Raw genomic sequence first — 22312 nt, 5'->3', positions numbered from 1 at the left:
TCTGAAGCCACTCAGTGGTAAATCTCTGTTCTGTGTCACCACAGCCCTGGCATGATTAACAGTAGGTGATAGCCCCAAACAGGCTGGCTGCTTGCTTTAAGCTCAATTCATCACAATGTGTAGATCAGATGACATCCATTTTGGTCGAAGCAGACCAATCTAATTTGCGTATTTCATGACATCGAGTTTTTAATACGCAACCCAAAATGATTTTTGGAAATATTTTGTGAAAATGTGGGAAAATTGTGACATTTGCAGCAATTGAAATAAGCTGATGCTGGACCAAAAGGCCTCGTCTGTTTCTTCAATTGAAAATCAATTCAAGATATAAAGTTGTAATATAAATGTAAAATTCGCAGACAAAATGTAATTCTTCATAGTCAATGTTTATGTACTGACCTTTGGGAAGATTTCCTCTGTCTGGTGTATCCGTGAAACTGTAGACACGTTCTTCAGGGAATAGATTTAAAAGTTTCATTGCACACAGGACTCACTTCCTGATTGCCAATGAAAAGCGATGCTCACAGCGAGCACCTATTGGGAAATTTGAGGTCTTCAGACCTTGACTTCCCCTTAATTTAAATTAATGACATGACTGTCAGAGACTCTGAGCTTTTGTCTGACAACTGGGAGCACTTAGCTCAGGACTCAGCCTTGTGGTCCAGGTGGAATCTTTCCTTCGGGATTGACTGAACCAACGATTTAAATTTCAGGGATTAGAAATTCTACCCCCCCCCCCCCCTCCGCCGCCCCCCCTCCCCCCCCACCCACCCCCCCCCCCCCCACCCCCTTAACATTTGCAATGGCGACACGCTGATTAATTTGGAAGCAGTGCTGCTCGGTGTACTTTGAATAACTTTGCTTAAGGCCAACAAAAAGTACTGTGCACCTGTGGCATGTAGTTATGTTAATGTTAACTGTCATTCTGTCCTGTTTGATAATGCTGTCAAGTTTGAATGGCATTGTGTAGCGGTGTTGATGTAAATAGGGAACAGTTTTAATGTCCTGGAGCGCAATAGTCTAGCACAACATGGAACATCAAATAATGGTACTATATATATGTTACAAATAAATATTATATATCTTGGAGGCAATGGAAAGTCAAGTATTACCATAAGTAAACTTGCCCAACATTTAATGATCTACAGAATAGCTTGGTGTTTTGTGGCATACTTTTAAGATAATTTTCTGAAACCTCTACAAGAGTAACAATCAGTGACAGACTCTGGAATTTTGAACTTACAAACTCAGGCTCGTCATACAACAGAAGAGACGTGCCGAACCTCATCAACTGGGATAATAATCATTCCTTTTAAATGTTACAATGTGCCCATTTTGAGGCCGAGGTATTATTATAATGTTCTTCTGTTTATCCACACGAAAATGAGGCAAGGATTGCCACAGTGTGCTGTCCACAGCATCATTTCACGCAATCCTTTAAAGAGGGCAACTTAGGAAATCATTCGCAGTTATATGCCGAGGAAATGTCCTCTTGTTAATCACATCAATACTGAAACCTGCCCTACCTTGACAGCGCTACGAGAATCATAGAACCATAGAACAGAACCATAGAATCCCAACAGTGCAGAATCATAGAATAGTTACAGCACAGGAGGAGGCCATTTCTGTTGTGGCCATCCTAGCCCACTGCAAAGAAGCAGTTAGCTAGTTCCATTCCCTCATTCCTTGTAGGCAAGCAAATTTTTTATTCCTTGAGTGCTGATCCAATTCCCTTTTGAAAGCCACAATATTAATGAATGTGCAACGACCACACTCTCAGATTATGAATTCCTGATTGTAACGTCTCGCTGTGTAAAAAAAAGTTTTCTTGTTGCGACCATTGGCTCTTTGCTATTCAATTTAAATGTGCACCCTGCAGTTTTGAAGCCTTCTGCCAATGGATCCATTTCCAGCTACTCTTTTCGGACCCTCATGTTTTTGAACACCTCTATTAAATCTCCATTGAACCTCATTGTTCCTCATAATCCAAAGATGTGCAGGTTAGGTGGATTGGCCAAGCTAAATTGCCCTTAGTGTCCAAAATTGCCCTTAGTGCTGGATGGGGTTACTGGGTTATGGGGATAGGGTGGAGGTGTGGACTTGGGTAGGGTGCTCTTTCCAAGAGCCGGTGCAGACTCGATGGGCCGAATGGCCTCCTTCTGCACTGTAAATTCTATGTAATTTTATCTATGTAATAATGTACGGCGTTTGTATTCTAGGCCTCCATTTATAACAATCAGAATCCCATATGCCTTCTTAATTAATTTCTCAATTCGCCTTGCCATCTTCCACGATTTGTACTCAGTATATTACATTGGCCATTAATTAATTTATGATGTGTTTTATGAGCTACTTAAAATGTAGGACCATCTTTAATAGTGTGGCAAACTTTTCTTGAGTGGAACAGCTATAATTATTACCATTCAGATTATGTGCAAGATACCTGCTGGCTGTTGGTGTTAAAATGAAGCAACAGTGCATGCAAAATCTGAAAAGTGATTACTGACCTATGACATTGCTTGAGTATTGAGACATTGAGACATGTGATTAGGGGCAGCACGGTAGCACAGTGATTAGCACAGTTGCTTCACAGGTCCTGGGTCCCAGGTTCGATTCCCGGCTTGGGTCACTGTCTGTGTGGATTCTGCACTTTCTCCCCGTGTCTGCGTGGGTTTCCTCTGGGTGCTCCGGTTTCCTCCCACAGTCCAAAGATGAGCGGGTCAGGTGGATTGGTCATATTAAATTGCACTTCGTGTCCAAAAAGGTTAAGTGGGGTTACTGGGTTACGGGGATAGGGTGGAGTTGTGGGCTTGAGGAGGGTTCTCTTTCCAAGGACCGGTGCAGACTCGATGTGCCAAATGGCCTCCTTCTGCAATGTAAATTCTGTGATTCTATGAATGCTGCCAACCTTTCAGCAGTTATGTTGTAATAATTCACAAAGCTGTTGCTAACTTTGGGCCTCTAATAGGGAACAACCTTAAATGAAGGGCTAGAGCGTTATTAATGGTGATTGATGAAGCTTTATTGCCCATGGTCACCAGTACGTTAACTTTGTGACGCAGAATCACCTTGAGTCCCAGAGCTTGCCAATTTGTGGCAGCATGGTAGCACAGTGGTTACCACAGTTGCTTCCCAGCTCCAGGGTCCCAGGTTCAATTCCCGGCTGGGTCACTGTCTGTGCGGAGTCAGCACATTCTCTCCGTGTCTGCGTGGGTTTCCTACGGGTGCTCCGGTTTCCTCCTACAGTCCAAAGATGTGCAGGTTAGGTGGATTGGCCGTGCTAAATTGCCTTTATAGAACATAGAAAATTACAGCGCAGTACAGGCCCTTCGGCCCTCGATGTTGCGCCGACCTGTGCGCAACCACTCTAAAGCCCATTTACACTGTTCCCTTATCGTCCATATGTCTATCCAATGACCATTTGAACACCCCTAGTGTTGGCGAGTCCACTACTGTTGCAGGCAGGGCATTCCATACCCTTACTACTCTCTGAGTAAAGAACCTACCTTTGACGTCTGTCTTATATCTATCTCCCCTCAATTTAAAGCTATGTCCCCTCGTGCTAGACATCACCATCCAAGGAAAAAGGCTCTCACTGTCCACCCTATCCAATTCTCTGATCATCTTGTATGCCTCAATTAAGTCACCTCTTAACCTTCTTCTCTCTAACGAAAACAGCCTCAAGTCGCTCAGCCTTTCCTCATAAGATCTTCCCTCCATACCAGGTAACATTCTGGTAAATCTCCTCTGCACCCTTTCCAATGCTTCCACATCCTTCCTATAATGCGGTGACCAGAATTGCACGCAATACTCTAAATGCGGCCGCACCAGAGTTTTGTACAACTGCAACATGACCTCATGGCTCCGAAACTCCATCCCTCTACCAATAAAAGCTAACACACCGTACGCCTTCTTAACAACCCTCTCAACCTGAGTGGCAAATTTCAGGGATCTATGTACATGGACACCAAGATCTCTCTGCTCATCCACACTGCCAAGAATCTTACCATTAGCCCAGTACTCTATCTTCCTGTTATTCCTTCCAAAATGAATCACCTCACACTTTTCTGCAATAAACTTCATTTGCCACCTCTCAGCCCAGCGCAGCAGCTTATCTATGTCCCTCTGTAACATGTAACATCCTTCCGCACTGTCCACAACTCCACCGACTTTAGTGTCATTTTCAAATTTACTCACCCATCCTTCTACGCCCTCCTCCAGGTCATTTATAAAAATGACAAACAGCAGTGGCCCCAAAACAGATCCTTGTGGTACACCACTAGTAACTGGACTCCAGGCTGAACTTCCCATCAACCACCACCCTTTGTCTTCTTCCAGCTAGCCAATTTCTGATCCAAACTGCTAAATCTCCCTGAATCCCATGCTTCCGCATTTTCTGCAGTAGCCTACCGTGGGGAACCTTATCAAACGCTTTACTGAAATCCATATACACCAGATTTACCCTCATCCACCTGTTTGGTTACCTTCTCAAAGAATTTAATAAGGTTTGTGAGGCACGACCTACCCTTCACAAAACCGTGTTGACTATGTCTAATCAAATTATTCCTTTCCAGCTGATTATACACCCTATCTCTTATAAACCTTTCCAAGATTTTGCCCACAACAGAAGTAAGGCTCACTGGTCTATAGTTACCGGGGTTGTCTCTACTCCCCTTCTTGAACAAGGGGACAACATTTGCTATCCTCCAGTCTTCTGGCACTATTCCTGTTGACAAAGATGACTTAAAGATCAAAGCCAAAGGCTCAACAATCTCCTCCCGAGCTTCCCAAAGAATCCTAGTATAAATCCCATCCGGCCCAGGGGACTTATCTATTTTCACCCTTTCCTGATTGTTAACACCTCCTCCTTATGAATCTCAAGCCCTTCTAGTCTAGTAGCCTGAATCTCAGTATTCTCCTCAACAACATTGTCTTTTTCCTGTGTGAATACTGACGAAAAATATTCATTTAGCACCTCTCCTATCTCCTCGGACTCCAAGAACAACTTCCCACTACTGTCCTTGACTGGCCCTACTCTTACCCTAGTCATTCTTTTATTCCTGACATATCTATAGAAAGCTTTAGGGTTATCCTTGATCCTACCTGCCAAAGACTTCTAATGTGTCCTCCTGGCTCTTCTTAGCTCTCTCTTTAGGTCCTTCCTAGCTAACTTGTAACTCTCGAGCGCCCTTACTGAACCTTCATGTCTCATCTTTACATAAGCCTCCTTCTTCCTCTTGACAAGTGTTTTGACTGCCTTAGTAAACCACGGTTCCCTTGCTCGACCACTTCCTCCCTGCCTGACAGGCACATACTTATCAAGGACACGCAGTAGCTGTTCCTTGAACAAGCTCCACATTTCCATTGTGCCCATCCCCTGGAGTTTTCCTCTCCATCCGATGCATCCCAAGTCTTGCCTTATCGCATCATAATTGCCTTTCCCCCAGATATAACTCTTGCCCTGCGGTATATACCTATCCCTTTCCATCACTAAAGTAAACGTAATCGATGCTCACCTACCTCCAAATCTAACACCTGTCCTGGTTCATTACCCAGTACCAATTCCAATACAGCCTTGCCTCTCGTTGGCCTATCTACATACTGTGTCAGGAAACCCTCCTGCACACATTGGACAAAAACGGACCCTTCTAAAGTACTCGAACTACAGCGTTTCCAGTCAATATTTGGAAAGTTAAAGTCCCCCATAACAACTACCCTGTTGCTTTCGCTCCTATCCAGAATCATCTTTGCAATCCATTCCTCTACATCTCTGGACTTTTAGGAGGCCTATAGAAAATGCCTAATAGGGTGACCTCTCCTTTCCTGTTTCTAACCTCAGCCCATACTACCTCAATTGACGAGTCCTCATCAAACGTCCTTTCTGCCACCGTAATACTGTCCTTGACTAACAATGCCACGCCTCCCCCTCTTTTACCACCTTCCCTGAGCTTACTGAAATATCTAAACCCCAGCACCTGCAACAACCATTCCTGTCCCTGTTCTATCCATGTCTCCGAAATGGCCACAATATCGAAGTCCCAGGTACCAACCCATGCCGCAAGTTCACCCACCTTATTCCGGATGCTCCTGGCATTGAAGAAGACACACTTTAAACCACCTTCCTGCCTGCCGGTACACTCCTGCAACTTTAAAACCTTACTCATGACTTCACTACTCTCAACCTCCTGTATACTGGAGCTACAATTCAGGTTCCCAAGCCCCTGCTGAACTAGTTTAAACCCTCCCGAAGAGCATTAGCAAATTTCCCCCCCCAGGATATTGGTACCCCTCTGGTCCAGGTGTAGACCATCCCGTTTGTAGAGGTCCCACCGACCCCAGAATGAGCCCCAGTTATCCAGAAATCTGAAACCCTCCCTACTGCACCATCCCTGTAGCCACGCGTTCAACTCCTCTCTTTCCCTATTCCTTATCTCGCTATCACGTGGCACGGGTAACAATCCAGAGATAATAATTCTGTTTGTGCTAGATCTAAGTTTCCATCCTAGCTCCCTGAATTCCTGCCTTACATCCCTATCCCTTTTCCTACCTATGTCGTTGGTACCTATGTGGACCACGACTTGGGGCTGCTCCCCCTCCCCCTTAAGGATCCCGAAAACACGATCCAAGACATCACGCACCCTGGCACCTGGGAGGCAACACACCAACCGCGAGTCTCTCTCGTTCCCACAGAATCTCCTATCTATCCCCCTAACTATGGAGTCTCCAATGACTAATGCTCTACTCCTCTCCCCCCTTCCCTTCTGAGCAACAGGTACAGACTCTGTGCCAGAGACCTGCACCCCATGGCTTACCCCTGGTAAGTCATCCCCCCCAACAGTATCCAAAGCGGTATACTTGATACTAAGGGGAACGACCACAGGGAATCCCTTGTACTGACTGTTTCCTCCCAGCCCCTCTCACCGTCACCCATCTACCTTTATTCTTCGGAGTAACTACATCCCTGAAGCTTCTATCTATGACCACCTCTGCCTCCCGAATGATCCGAAGTTCATCCAGCTCCAGTTCCCTAACGCGGTTTCTCAGGAGCTGGAGATGGGTGCACTTCCCACAGATGAAATCAGCAGGGACACTGTTGGCGTCCCTCACCTCAAACATTCTGCAGGAGTGACATTGCACTACCTTCCCTGCCATCCCCGCTAGATAAAAAAGAAAAAGAAAGAAAGAGCTTACCTGTTATTCACTCCCCTTCTCAGCAAGCACTCACTCCGCAACATCCGCGCCCTGCACGATAACACCTGAGGGAATATAAAAGAAAAACTACTTACTAGTCACCAGCCAATCCCATACCTGCAGGCTGTGGCATCACGGTTCAACTTCTTCCTGACCTCGAGCCTTCCTCTTGATCTTTACAGCGGTTGTTTTTTTTTAAGGTTAGAGGAGGGGATAGGGAGGGAAACACTGATGAAGTGTTTCGGGTTTCAGTGTCACTTGCCAACAGCTCCTCCACAAACTACCTTCAAATTAGGGTGACCACAACGGAGGTATGCAAATTTCCCTTGCAACACCAATCAGCAGCTCCGCTCTACTGCCCTCTGCTGGATGCTTGTCTTCACTCGAACAGCTAGGGTCTTTAGCTCAGGTACACCTTCACGTTAGGGTGACCACAACGGAGGTATGCAAATTTCCCTTGCAACACCAATCAGCAGCTCCGCGCTACTGCCCTCTGCTGGATGATTGCCTTCACTCGAACAGCTAGGGTCTTTAGCTCAGGTACACCTTCAAGTTAGGATGACCACGACGGAGGTATGCAAATTTCATTTGCAACACCAATCAGCAGCTCTGCTCTACTGCCCTCTGCTGGATGCTTGTCTTCACTCAAACAGCTAGGGTCTTTAGCTCAGGTACACCTTCAAGTTAGGGTGACCACGACAGAGGCATGCAAATTTCCCTTACAGCACAATCAGCAGCTCCGCTCTACTGCCCTCTGCTGGATGCGTGTCTTCACTTGAACAGCTAGGGTCTTTAGCTCAGGTACACCTTCAAGTTAGGGTGACCACGACGGAGGTATGCAAATTTCATTTGCAACACCAATCAGCAGCTCTGCTCTACTGCACTCTGCTGGATGCTTGTCTTCACTCAAACAGCTAGGGTCTTTAGCTCAGGTACACCTTCAAGTTAGGGTGACCACGACAGAGGCATGCAAATTTCCCTTACAGCACAATCAGCAGCTCCGCTCTACTGCCCTCTGCTGGATGATTGCCTTCACTCGAACAGCTAGGGTCTTTAGCTCAGGTACACCTTCAAGTTAGGATGACCACGACGGAGGTATGCAAATTTCATTTGCAACACCAATCAGCAGCTCTGCTCTACTGCCCTCTGCTGGATGCTTGTCTTCACTCAAACAGCTAGGGTCTTTAGCTCAGGTACACCTTCAAGTTAGGGTGACCACGACAGAGGCATGCAAATTTCCCTTACAGCACAATCAGCAGCTCCGCTCTACTGCCCTCTGCTGGATGCGTGTCTTCACTTGAACAGCTAGGGTCTTTAGCTCAGGTACACCTTCAAGTTAGGGTGACCACGACGGAGGTATGCAAATTTCATTTGCAACACCAATCAGCAGCTCTGCTCTACTGCCCTCTGCTGGATGCTTGTCTTCTCTCGAACAGCTAGGGTCTTTAGCTCAGGTACATCTTCAAGTCAGGGTGACCATGACAGAGCTATGCAAATTTCCCTTGCAACACCAATCAACAGCTCCGCTCTACTGCTTTCTGATGGATGCTTGGCTTCACTCGAACAGCTAGGGTCTTTAGCTCAGGTACACCTTCAAGTTAGGGTGACCACGCCAGAGGTATGCAAATTTTCCTTGCAACACCAATCAGCAGCTCTGCTCTACAGCCCTCTGCTGGATGATTGTCTTCACTCGAACAGCTAGCGTCTTTAGCTCAGGTAAATCTTTAAGTTAGGGTGACCACGATGGAGGTATGCAAATTTCCCTTGCAACACCAATCAGCAGGTCCGCTCTACTGCCCTCTGCTGGATGCTTGTCTGCACTCAAACAGCGAGGGTCTTTAGCTCAGGTACACCTTCACGTTAGGGTGACCACGACAGAGGTATGCAAATTTACCTTGCAACACCAATATTAGTGTCCAAAAAGGTTAAGTGGGGGTTACTGGGTTACGGGGATAGGGTAGAGATGTGGGCTTGAGTAGGGTGCTCTTTGTAAGGGCCGGTGCAGGCTCGATGGGTCGAATGGCCTCCTTCTGCACTAATAATTCTATGATCTATGATCTATGATCCCGTAGCTTCAGGAAATCTTCAAATTGAATTCATGTTATCTTTGATCCAGCAATGTAATTGGGCACAGAAGTCTTTCTTCAGTGATATGTGGCTACCCAATACTAACTTTGAATTGTATGTGTGTATGCAGGCTTCTCAGCAAACACCAGCAATTCATGGATCATGAGCCATTCCTTCAATGCCAAACTTTCCCAGATGGTTGGCTGGTGAGGGATATGGGCTGTGAGTTACAAAGGCGGCCAATGACATCTCTGTAACAGGGCTGTGCAGTGAGTTAGTTACACCTGGAGCAGGCTGCTGATGGAATAAACTTCCTTTGTGCTCAATAAATGCATTCAGTGTGTTGCCTGATGCACAATAATGCCAATGATTAGCATGCAGTTCACTGACAATGGGCAGAGTTAGGGGAAGAGGAGGACGGGGGGGTAACAACATAGGCTGCTGAAGAAGAAAGGCCACTGACAGCATCAAGATAGACTCGGCGGGTAACTATGGGCTTCTTCTGATGTTCTGCAGTCGGACCATTGCAGGGTACCACCCTCCACTGAGGGCATACACCTGGAGGTCTCCAATCCCCACGAGTACCGTTTTGTCTGGTCCCCATTTGTGGAGACCAGTACAGAATGGTGCTCATCTGAGGTCTCCAAGGTGAAGGGGTTAGGTCCCAGGTCTTGGTTAGATGTCGGGAATGCATATAGAGTAAGACTAGCTGTTCGTGCTAGATCTCACGAGGCATGGCAATCTGGGTAGACCCCGGAAGTGGGACCTCCCTGCATCTAGTGCTTGGGTGCAATGTAACCGATAGCTCCTACCCCTACAGTATCTTACGTTAACTTGGAAAATCAATGCATTTCTTCATTTATTCAAGGGATGTGGGTGTCGCTGGCTAGCCCAGACTTTGTTGCCCATTCCTAATTACCCCAAGAAGGTGATGGTAAGCCGCCTTCTTGAACCTCTGCAATCCATGTGGTGTAGATAAATCATTAGTGCTGTTAGGGAGGGAGTTCTGGGATTTTGACCAAGCGACAGTGAAGCAATGGTGATATATTTCCAAGTCAGGATGGTGCATGGCTTGGAAGGGGAACTGCCAGATGGTGGCATTCCCATACTGCCCTTTCCCTTCTAGGTAGTAGCAGCCATGGGTTTGGGAAGTGCTGTTGAATGAGCTTTGGTCATAAAAAGTCAATGCCAACATTTGAGGCAGTAATATTTTTTACAGAGGCTGGTTGGGGTTGGGGGAAGGGGGGTGGTGGGGGCGCAGGTGCGGGGAGGGGGGGCGGACAGTGCTATGGGGGGCTGAAACCTTGCCTATTTTGAGTGGCAGGCCTGGTGGGAAAACTGATGGATGAGGAAAAGCAAATTGATGTAAGTTGAATGACTCCAGTTCCACCATTGCATTTCACCATGGGCAAATTAAAATGAAAAGTAATTCAACCCGACCTTTTGCCTCAGCAGTTGGAATATGAGTCAGAAAAACAAAGGAGCGGAACATTCAGGGAGTAAGTTTCACCACCTATTTACCAGGGTGCCCAACAATTGATAATGTCAGGCAAACATCCACCACCCTTAGTGGCCCCAGGCCCTCCTGATGCAATTCACAGATGGGTCTGGAAATGGGAGCTGAACCAGGCAGACAGCTTCTTCATTATGCAAATCATGGAGCCATAATCATTTGTGGATCCCAATTTGCAATTTCCAAATATGGATGGATGGAAGGTGCACGAGGAGTACTTCTGGTTCTGCTCTGACTTGAAGAAGCACTGGAAGAGGTGGTTAAAGTGATTAAAGTTACAGAGAGAAAACATTTCCTCTGCTTCGGCATCCAGAGAAAGGGGACAAAGCCTGATAAATAGAGCTAACCTGGACAGAGGTGATGTCTGGAAGAGCTTTTCCACAAAAAGGACCGTGGCTATCTTTTCCCCCAGAACAGCTCCATCAATTAGAAATTTCAAAATTGAGATTGGGGGTGGCAAGGTGGCACAATGGTTAGCACTGCTGCCTCACAGTGCCAGGGACCCTGGTTCAATTCGAGCCTTGGTGGACTGGCCATGATCAATTGTCCCTTGATGTCCAAAGATTAAGCAGGTTTACAGGGATGGGGCGGGGCGTAGGCCTAGTGGGGTGCTTTCTTGGAGGGCCGGTGCAGACTCGATGGTCTGAATGGGCTCCTTCTGCACTGTAGGGATTCTATGATACATTTTTGTTCGGCAAAGGTATGAACCAATGTGTGTAGGTAGAACTAAGATCAGCCATGATCTAATTGAATGCTGGAACAGGGTCAATCAGTTGCATGGTGTACTTCTGTTCCATGGTATACCCCTGTCCACAGGTTCCTAAAAGTAGGCATCCACAAGGATTTGACTGTGAATAAACCCTTGTAAGAGTCTTTTGAATTGCATGACATTTTCTACCTTCATTAAGAAGGTTATCCACTGACAACATAATGGGAAAAAAGATGCTGAGAAATATTTCACAGAGGTTTGATTTTACAGCCAGATAAGCATTATTAGTATGAGGATATTAAATGTTACTACTTACAAAATTGAATATAATGTGATAATGCATATCAATGATTAAGAGTGCATTGATGCCTTTACATGGCTCATTCAGATGGTTCTTTACTGTTGGATAAAGCTTACAGTCTGCGCAAACCACAAAATCTAAAAGTGTGGCTCAGAACTGGTTCTACACAGTTAAGTAATTGATTAAGTGTCTTGCTGAGTTTCCAGCATTTAATTGTTCAATTTCTGCAGACACCGTTTTGTGATCCCGAGGTACCCAGCTGTCTGCTGATTCTACCAGTATCATTACCGTGACTCTATGGATTCCTCCACTGTAATTCTTCCATATAACATCTAGGAGGGGAGAGGGGAGTCTCGGTTTATGAAAGTGCAGCTATAGGTGACACATCGTCCCAGTCAATTGTTCACTTTAAAACTGGATATCTTGCTCAGTGAGGTGACTGTTAACTAACACAGAAGTCACTTCTCACTCCAACAATGAAGACATTCAGAGGATCGCTTTGTAAAGTTTTTTTTAATTTGTTGTTCACAGGATGAGGATATCATCATTTATTGGCCATCCCTAATTGTTCTTAAGGAAGTGGCGAGGAGCCCCTTTTCAAATCAGCTGCAGTTCACATGGTGTAGGTACAGCCAAGGTTTTGACCCAGTGACAAGAAAGAAACAATGGGCGCGATTTTACGGTCGCCTCGCGCTCTTGCTCAAGTGCGACATGGCCGTTAGATTGCGGGAGAGGTCAAAATCGGGAACCGCACCGGGCGCTGGTCGGTTTGCAACCTGACCGGACTGCTCCCATTGCTGAAATTAGGATCCTGCCATGGCAGGGTGAGAAACCAATAATCACCACTTAAAGCCAATCTCCATACAATTAACAGGAATGCCCTCCTATCTAATGGTCTCCCGTGATCTAACCGCCTCCCCAGCAAGTGGTCACGCCGACGTGCAATTGTACATATTTTTTAAAAGATGGTGGAGTGGCTGCTGTGGGGATCCGAGGAGGTGAGTAACCAGCTTCGCTCCCGGGCAATAAGCCCAGGGGCACAGGGGTTGCAGCCCCAATGCTTGGGGCGGGGGGGGGTGGAGCCCTGTGGGGGGCGGCCTTGGGTGTGGTGGGGGGGTTAGGTGAGCTGCCATCTGTGGGGGGTCACCTCTGGGCTGGGAGTGGGTAGGTGTCTCAGTGCCCGCAGGTCTGCCATGCCACCCCTGGATCATGTGTACCCATAATGGGTTCAATGCCAGCCCCTGCCTGTCTGTCCCACTGACCACCCATAACTCCCACTGACAGTGGATGCCTCTGGTAGCGTGACTGAAGGCTGTTGCTAATAGGGAATTGGCAACCGTAGTTGAGTGAGCATTTCACACCTCCCAAATGGATTCTCATGGGTAGGTGTGCCATGTAGTATGTGGGAGCTATTGCCTAGCATTCCAATAAGGCCTTGATGTCTGGACACTGTGCCTGGACACTGCAGGAAGCAACACCATGGACATAGCGGCCAACGGCCGAACACCGAGGGGATGAGCCACAACACCAGGGATATTTCTGCGACCAGCAGGTGGGTGTGTGCACCAAGGAACAGACCAGTGCCTGTTCCAGGTAACAGTCTGTGCTCGTGCCTGGGGTACAGGGCCTGGGATCCGGTGACTGGGGACACCCACTGTGATCAGGGTGTGTGGGCAGGATGTGTTGGATGGCAGGGGAGGTGGGGATGGGGGGGCGTTGGGGGAGGTGGGGGGAGCAATGGGGGAATGGAGGGTCCCGGGTGGAAGATACCGCGGGTTGTCAGTCTCTCACCTTCTCCACTTCCTGACAGATTTACACTGGATGGATGATGTATTAGACCCCGTGGAGGCTGCCTCACAGTGCTGCTGGCAGGCAAGGCAGCCAGACACTGGAGAAGGCAACGGCTGCAGCATCAACAGAGGCTCGAGGCGGTGGCCCTTGTGCAGGGCTCCCCCCACACCCAGAGGACCTGGCTGCACATCAGGCCAGGGAGAGACCCAGAGGGGGAGGCAAACAATGGCCTAAGGTGTACAGGCGTCGCTGGTCTTTCGAACAGATGCTGGACAGCGTGTGCTGCAGAAGCCTCCACCTCACCAAGGGGATGGTGCAGCACCTGTGCAATGTCCTTGCGGACTTGGTTCCACTTGGAGGAGGAAGATACCCACTCTCCGTGGCCATCAAGGTCATCGCAGCCCTGAACTTTTATGCCTCAGGATCTTTCCAGGCTCGAATGGTGACTTGTGTGGCACCTCACAAGCTGCAGCCCACAAGTGCACTCGTGAGGTCACAGATGCCCTGTTTGCCTGGGCAGCAAACTATATAAATTTTAACATGGGCAAGGGCCAACAAGATGCCCGGGCAGCAGGATTCCCCATCATCAAAGAGTAGCCCAGATCCAGGGGGTAATAGATGGCCTGCATGTTGCCTTGCGCACACTGGGGGATCAGGTAGTGCCCTACATCAACAGGATGGAGTTCCACTCCCTGAACATTCAACTTGTGTGCGACCACCACATGAAGATCATGTATGTGCGTGCATGCTTCCCAGGGAGTGTGCACGACAGCTACATCCTGGGGCAATCAGAGATCCTCAGCCTCTTCGAGGACCACCCCATCATGGCCGTTTGGCTCTTGGGGGATAAAGGGTACCCGCGTAGGACCTGGCTATTGATGCCAGTACGGAGGCAGTGGCCAATGCAAAGACCTGATACAACAAAGCCCATGAGGGCACCCTGGGCTGTCATTGAGTGGTGCATTGGACTGCTCAAAATGCGGTTCCGATGCCTCGCCTGCTCTGATGGTGTTCTCCAATACACCTCCCAGAGGGTCGCCCATTTCGTGATGGTCTGCTGTGCCCTCCATGAGCTGGCACAGAGGCGGGGCCACATGCTGGAGGTGGAGAAGAAGGACCATGCAGCCAGCTCCGAGGAGGAGCACGAGGAGGTGCTGGACCAGAAGGGGCTGGAGGAGGAGCCCAAGGAGGACACGCAGGACCAGCCGGAAGATGGAGGACAGGTGTCAGCGGCGAAGGTCCAGCATGCCCGGTGGGCCAGGGGGGCCCTCATCCTCACCCACTTTTCACAGGTCTTGGAATGAGAGGGGGGAGAAGATGAAATGACGACAAAGCCACAATGATAATGCTATATTTGATCCCGTGTTAGTGTGCAGTGTTATGATGATGGAGGAAAACCCTGAAATTATACAAGGAAATATTGGACTTTAAAAAAGACCTGAGATGTACATTTTAAAAATATAGAGAAGCTGGCTGAGAATGTACAACTAGCCACTGACAAGAATGCCTGCAGGGAGTTTCTCTCAGGAACAATGGTACCCCTCCCTCTGATTCCAGAGAAAGTATTTGTAAAACAACCCAAAGACTGATTGCCATCTCTGATAAGGATAAAGGCAGATACTGGCACTCTCATCTCTAAGACCCTGGGTATAATGGCTTGGATAATCTAGTGCAGTATTATTCAAACATTTTTCCCCGGGACCCACTTTTGCCACCCAGCAGATCTTTGCTACCCATGCCAGCCGACCTTCATGACCCACACCAGTCGGCTTTCATGACCCACTCCGGCTAACCTTCATAACCCATGCCAGCCGACCTTCATGATGCACGCCAGGCGACCTTAGTGACTCATGGCGGCTGACCTGCATGACCCAAGCTGGCTGACCTTCATGATCCACATCGGTTGACCTTTGTGACCCACGGCGATATATCTTCACAACATAGGACGTCCAACCTTTGCGAAACATGTTGGCCGACCTTTGTGACACAAGCCATGTTCGCTAACCTTCATTGTGAAAGGGGAGCCTGCTTGGTCCTCACAATCTCACACCAATCAGGTTAAAGGAGGAGAGGGCAATGCTTATATCAGGTGCAGGCTTCAGCCAGTTCCTTTGTGCTGTCTTTATCTTTATGAAAACAGAAAATCAACCTCGCACATGTAGGTCGATGTCAAGTTAATAGCAACAAAATGCTTGTTTTACTCAGCACTGGATATTCCTGAGAGATGCTACTCCAGAATTTTGACAGCATCATGGGCTTTTGGCATATTATTTATATGCTGTCACAGGTCAGGTACAATCATAGAATCCCTACAAGAGCACCCAACCTAGGCCCATTCCCCCACCCTATTGTAGCCACCTGGGTTGGCCAACTTCCGACGTAAAATGGAGAACAGCAAAGGCTGCAGGGAAATTCAGCCAACAGAGGCAGAAACTAGCAGGTGCAAGTTTACTGTGTATTAAACTCAAAAGCTCAGACAGCATGGATACAAGCAGCCATCTGCATAATAATGTAGCAGCCATCTACATACTAATGAGCGATCCCCGGGTACAATCGAAACATTTGGGATAAACAAAGCCAAGCCAGACTCCTCGGCGCCAGCAGGAGCCAACACAAAAGAGGTTAACGGACACCTCAAGACCGGCCATCGATCAGGGAACCGCTCCAGTATTGGAGAAATCGAACCAAGCGATTGGAACAAAATCCAATCACTTGGAACCAGGTACAGGGTCCGCCCCGAAAGGCGGGAATCCCCTGGGCACTATAAAGTTAAGCCCCCAAGTTCAAATTGTTCTTCTTGACAGAGTCACTCAGCAACGCGAACCAACCCTTGACAGTGACCGGTGCAGCTGCCGCCAAAATCCAGTAAGTCTGAAGTCAATGCTCGCTACGAGATAGGCGCTCCCAGCTACCAGTCCATACTAACTTCGAATCCCGCAGACTCATAACCCGAACGAAAGGCCATTTGTTCCCTTGACCTGGTGGGCCAGTCCGAAGCTAAGTATAGGCCTGTTAGTTGTGGAAGTAGCTTAGAAGTAGAATTTATGCATGAGTCGCGATTACTTTGCATAATAAATTGATTTGATTTGAATCTTGATAATCGGTGTTTTGAGTTATTGATCATTACTTGAAATTGAACCTTGTGGCGGTATCATAAAAATACCTGGCGACTCGAGAGCAAAGGTTATAAAACAAAGCCAATTGAACCAACCAAAAGTTAGCAACATATTACTGGCGACATCCTCACAGGACCCGAACTAGAAGTGGCTTAACCACTCCGGGAGAACCCAAAAATTTGAATTAGAGATCCAATTGGGAACAGAAAACCACAAATGTTCAAGCAGTTCTGATCAATCCTCATAATTCGGAAGTGTGTTAAATGCATGCGTAACTAACAGGGCGATAAGTTAATACTGATAGATCTTTTTGTTGCAACAAAACTGTCGGGAGTTTGTATTTCCGAAATTAGCGAAAGCCGTACCCGTAATTACAGCACCGCCTTAGACCCCTGTTCCAAATTTTAAAATAAGCATTCAGATAAGAAAGATAAGAAAGATGGCAATGCAGGCAATGGAGAGGTGGATGATGCCAAGTGGGCCATCCAGTCTTGTCTGGCGCACTTAAGCAGCTTCCAGCTTCCAGTATGAAAAGGCCTATCAGGACACGCAACGTGCAGTCCTGGTACGAGAAGAAACCGAGAAGCAGGTAGAGGCATTGCAGAGGCAGTGTAGTGACCTGAATGCAGCATTAAGAGCACTCCATGCTGCCACCACGGAGCAAAGACAAAGCTCACTAGACCACGAAAAGTGCCGGAAGCAGATTGCAGAGCTGCAATCTCTGCTTTCAGTTCAAAAAGGATTCCAGGAAACCTTTGGAGCAAAATTAGATGAGGAAGAGGGCCCTGATTGGGAAGAGTTGAATGAGACAGCGCAGAGATATGTTCAGGGAACATGTGCGCAGGAAAAGCCCCCAAAGTGGAAAGCGCCCCAACCCCCCACAGAGCAGATAGTTCAGGCTCCAATGAATCCAGTCACCACCCACCGCACAACCACATTGGACGATACGGAATTTCTGTACACCACCCCCTTAATAGTGACCCAATTACGGAACGTGTACGAGAAAAGCAAACTGTTCTTTGCCAGAATAAAGTAGCAGGCGACCATGTACGGCCTGGATGAGCGTGAGTACGTAAATCTCACAGTTTTGAGTCTAGACACTTCGGTCGTAGCAGCCCTTCCCGACCCACAGAATGTAGGAGGCACCCTTGCAGAAATGCATACCGCGATCCTGGATGCGATCGGGTATAACCAGGGTGACCCCGTAGATGGCCTCAATAAGTGCAGGCAAAATAAAACCACCCCACAGCATTTGCTGGACGCCTGTGGATCCATTTCGCAGCAGTTTTCGGAGACTTAGACCACGCCCATTTGTCCCCAGACAACATGGCCAAATGGACCCTCACCCTTATCTCCCATGCCACAGAAACAGGACAAAAGCTTGTGCGAATTATGATCCCTCAGAGGAGGCTCATAATGAGAAATGGGTCGTAAAAAGATTGTCCCGTGCCTGGGAGCAGTCTGTACAAAACAAACCCGCAGTTAAAAATCCCGAGGAAAAGCAGACATACAAGCAGTTAAAACACACCAGAACCCTGCATGGGTAAATGAAGGCAAGAACAGCCCCCCACAAAAGTCACAGGAGTGTTACAACTGTGGGCATTTGGGACACTTTGCAAGAGAATGCAATGCCCCACGAAAGCCACAGAGAGCACAGCAGGCAGGCACCCTGGATACGAATAAGACAGAGCCCATACATAGTGTGAGTGTCCGTTCAGATCAGACGGACCTGAACGGATCGGACTGACGGTGTTTGGGCTCCCCCAGTTGGGTCTGCGACACCCTTTGGGATAGGTCCGGACGACCGGTAGTTGCAGCGAAAATACGGGGACAGCCCATTGAGTTTCCCTGGGACACAGGAGGGTCTCGTACCACAATAAATTCCTCCACCATGTTTCAAAAGGACACGTGGCCCACTACAGCCACCATCACCCTCAGCGGCTTTACAGGCCACTCACAGCAGGGACACATCACAGCCCCTGTACCCATTCAAATCGGCAACATCACCACCAAGCAACCCATAGTTTCAGTCGATCTACCCCACACAGCAGAGCACATTTTGGGCATAGACTTTATGAATTCCCACAATCTATCCTTTGATCCAGTCAACCAATGTGTCTGGAAAATGGCAAAATCTGCAAGAGCCCCCGCAACGCTCACCATAGGTGAATACGCCAACAAAGTTAGTGCAGTAGGCGAATTTTGCTTTAACCCGACTACAATTAGCACGGACAAGCAGGTTAGGGCAGTTCTACAAAAGAACAGGACAGCATTCGTGACCCACAAACACGGCTGTGGCCGGATGACTGGCTCCGTACAAATCACAGGACCTGACCCTGGACCCCAAAAGCAATATGGATTTCCCCAAGAGGCAGAGGGAGAAATCTCAAAAGTAATCGACAGCTTATTAGAGCAGGGCGTACTTAGATCAGTAGCCTCCACTAATAATGCCCCGATTTGGCCAGTGAGAAAGCCCGATGGATCATGGCGACTGACCATCGATTACCGGGCACTCAACAAAATGACTCCCGCAGCAGCCCCCACAGTAGCCACAAGTCCCGAGACCATGCTCAAGCAGGGACTCAATTCCTGATACTTCACGGTTTTGGATGTCAGTAATGGATTCTGGTCCATTCCATTGGCAAAGGCGTGCCAGTACAAATTTGCCTTCACCTTTAAAAATCAACAGTACACGTGGACATGCCTTCCACAAGGATTCCACAACTCCCCCTCCATTTTCCACCGACAGCTGGCAAATGGTTTAGCCAGATTTTCTCGCCCCGAATGTCTGGTCCAGTACGTAGACGACCTACTACTGCAGACGGACACCAAGGAAGAGCACATCGAGCTTCTGTCCGAACTCCTACAAGCAATTGGATGTAAAGTTAACCCCTTAAAAGGCCCAGATTTTGGAAAACAGAGTGATATATTTGGGTACAATTATCAGGCACAGTAAACGCGAGATCGAGCATGAAAAGATTGATTCGATTGCTAAATTGCCCCTTCTCCAGAACGTTTCAGCCCTCCAGTCATTTTTAGGACTGGTTGGCTACTGCCGAAACCACATTGACGGTTTCGCCAGCAAGGCAGCACCCCTCTCAGACCTCCTAAACAAAGGAGCCCCCTGGGAATGGCTTCCGCAGCATTCGGATGTTGTGGACTTTTTGAAAAGAGCATTCATAGCAGCCCCCCGCACTACAAGTTCCAGACCCGTTTCCCCCTATGCAGTAGAGGTAGCAAGCACAGACCGCACCCTTTCGGCCGTGCTTCTTCAGGAACGGCACGAACAGTTAAGACCCGTGGCTTACGCCTCCAGAGTTTTAGATGCTGTGGGGCAGGGATTTTCAGCCTGTGAAAGGCACCTGCTCGCAGGTTTTTGGGCAGTACAGTATTTTTCTTACATTACCGGACTGAACCCCATCACAATTCTCACGGAACACACCCCACCCAACTTTTACTGGATGGACGACTCAAGGATTGTACAGTTAGTCAGATAAGAGCAGCCAGATGGACCCTTCTTTTGCAGGGACGGGACATCACTGTTAAAAGGACAAAGACCCACACTTTTTTAGCCAACAACCTACAGTACCCCGGAACCTCCCATGAATGTGAAATTATCTCTCCACACAACAACACAGGCCCCTTTATTGCAAAAACACCCCCCAGAAAGATAGGTAGTTCAACCCAGAGCCCCAAGCACACAGACACGTGCAAACCCATTAGGATATATGTGGATGGATCTTCCTCAATATTAGAAGGGAAGCGCATAACAGGATGCGGTATTTACGTCGAGGACGCGCGGGGACGCGCCCTAGAAGAAATAGCAATAAAACTTCCAGGACACTTAGGTGCGCAGGCAGCAGAACTTGCGGCCATCGCATAACATAGTGGAACACCCAGATTCCTTCCCCAGCCCAGCAGACATATATTCGGACAGCCTCTATGTCTGCAACAGCCTTACGGAATTCCTACCCCTGTGGAAAGCAAGAGGATTTGTTTCCGCAGACGGAAAACCCCTCCCCTCAGCCCCATTACTCTGCCACATTTTAGACAGAGCACAGAACAGGACTTTTGGAATAGTCAAAGTTCGAAGTCACCATCGTTCCTCCCCTCCTGGAAATGTAAAAGCCGACGCACTGCCTAAAGCAGATTCCAGGCACGGATATTTTTGGACACCCCCCGAAAGCGCACCAGTGAATGTAGTTCAGGTCTCGCAGACTAATATCGAGGATTTAGTGCAGACCCAGAAGCAGGACAGCAATCTCAGGGAGATTTTGAAAGGAAACTATCCAGCCCCCTATGATAGGTTTAGAAATGCACTGACCACACATGATGGTGTGGTGTTAAAGGACACCCTTTATGTGGTTCCTGAACAGGACAGGAATCAACTGATTTGTTTATTCCATGACAGTCATGGACATCAGGGAATCGATCCCACTACAGCCCACCTCAGGCAGCTCTGTTGGTGGCCGAGTTTAAAAGACGATGTAACCCACTACGTTGAGAATTGCCTTATCTGCGCCCAGAACAACCCGGACAGATACGCCAAAATAGCTCAGCTCAGTCACACCCGACCCATTAATGGCCCCTGGACTAACCTCCAGATTGATTATATAGGACCATTGCCCCCTTGCAGGAATGGTTATAAATATGTACTTGTGGTGATAGACACGTTTACAAAATGGGTGGAAGCATTCCCATCCAGAACGAACACGGCAAAGACCACAGCCAAGATCCTAACCCACCACATCTTTACGAGATGGGGACTCCCCCGCAGCATTGAATCCGACCAAGGTTCCCATTTTACGGGATGTGGCATGAAGAACGTGATATTTGGCATTACCCAAAAATTCCACATCGCATACCACCCCCAGTCAAGTGGTATCGTGGAGCGCATGAATCGGACCCTAAAATCAACCCTCAGAAAAGTGGTCCAGCAAAACAACACCACTTGGGACTCAGTCCTCTGTTTTGCACTGATGTTTTTGCGAAATACAGTTTCAACATCCACAGGTTACACCCCAACACTCTCATGACCGGACACCCCATGAAAGGCACAGAATTTTCATTAGGATTAGATTTGACCAGCCCCGAAGTGACGGCCCTCACACACGAGAACGCAGTCAAACAATTAGTGGAAAATGTAAAAACGGCTCAGCTAGCAGCCGCAGTGAAATTGGGCACAAGAAAGAAACAGAGCAAGGCCTGTTTCGATAAGACAGTGCATGCGACTGAGTTCAGTGTAGGACAGCAAGTCATGCTCTCCGTATACAACCCCAGCACATTCCTGTCACCAAAGTACTCGGGTCTTTACTCCATTGTGGACAAAGTAAGCCCCTCCGTCTACAAAATAAAGTACCCCAATGGAAAGACTGCGTGGTTCCATATCAACCAGCTGAAGGCATATGGAACACAGTCTAACCACATACATCACGTCATGCTCGACGCAGCAGACCATGCCCTGCCCACAGCCAACGTAACCCTACCCTCCCCCAACACGTCCAGCCCAGCCACGGACTCAACCTCGACTCCACCGCCGAAATATACACTCCGCCCCAGAACGCCCACAGACAGCAGCAGCAGCGACAGAGACTGTGACTCGGACAATAGCCACAGCACGCCTC

At 48.1% G+C, this 22312-nt stretch overlaps 1 long non-coding RNA gene across 2 annotated transcripts in view; it reads right to left on the bottom strand.

Moving 5' to 3' along the window:
- LOC140393922 (uncharacterized) overlaps window positions 1–671 on the bottom strand; it is a 28558-nt gene extending 27887 nt beyond the window's left edge. For both annotated transcript variants that reach the window (XR_011935773.1, XR_011935772.1), the window contains exon 1: window positions 400–671. This is a non-coding gene — a long non-coding RNA (uncharacterized lncRNA). The remainder of the gene's footprint in view (window positions 1–399) is intronic.
- Between the last annotated feature and the right edge of the window lie 21641 nt (window positions 672–22312).

The sequence above is a fragment of the Scyliorhinus torazame genome, chromosome 17 (assembly GCF_047496885.1).
Source record: "Scyliorhinus torazame isolate Kashiwa2021f chromosome 17, sScyTor2.1, whole genome shotgun sequence".
NCBI lineage: Eukaryota > Metazoa > Chordata > Chondrichthyes > Carcharhiniformes > Scyliorhinidae > Scyliorhinus > Scyliorhinus torazame.
Note: the sequence above shows the minus strand (reverse complement) of the source record. Positions and strands in the feature narration are given on the sequence as shown.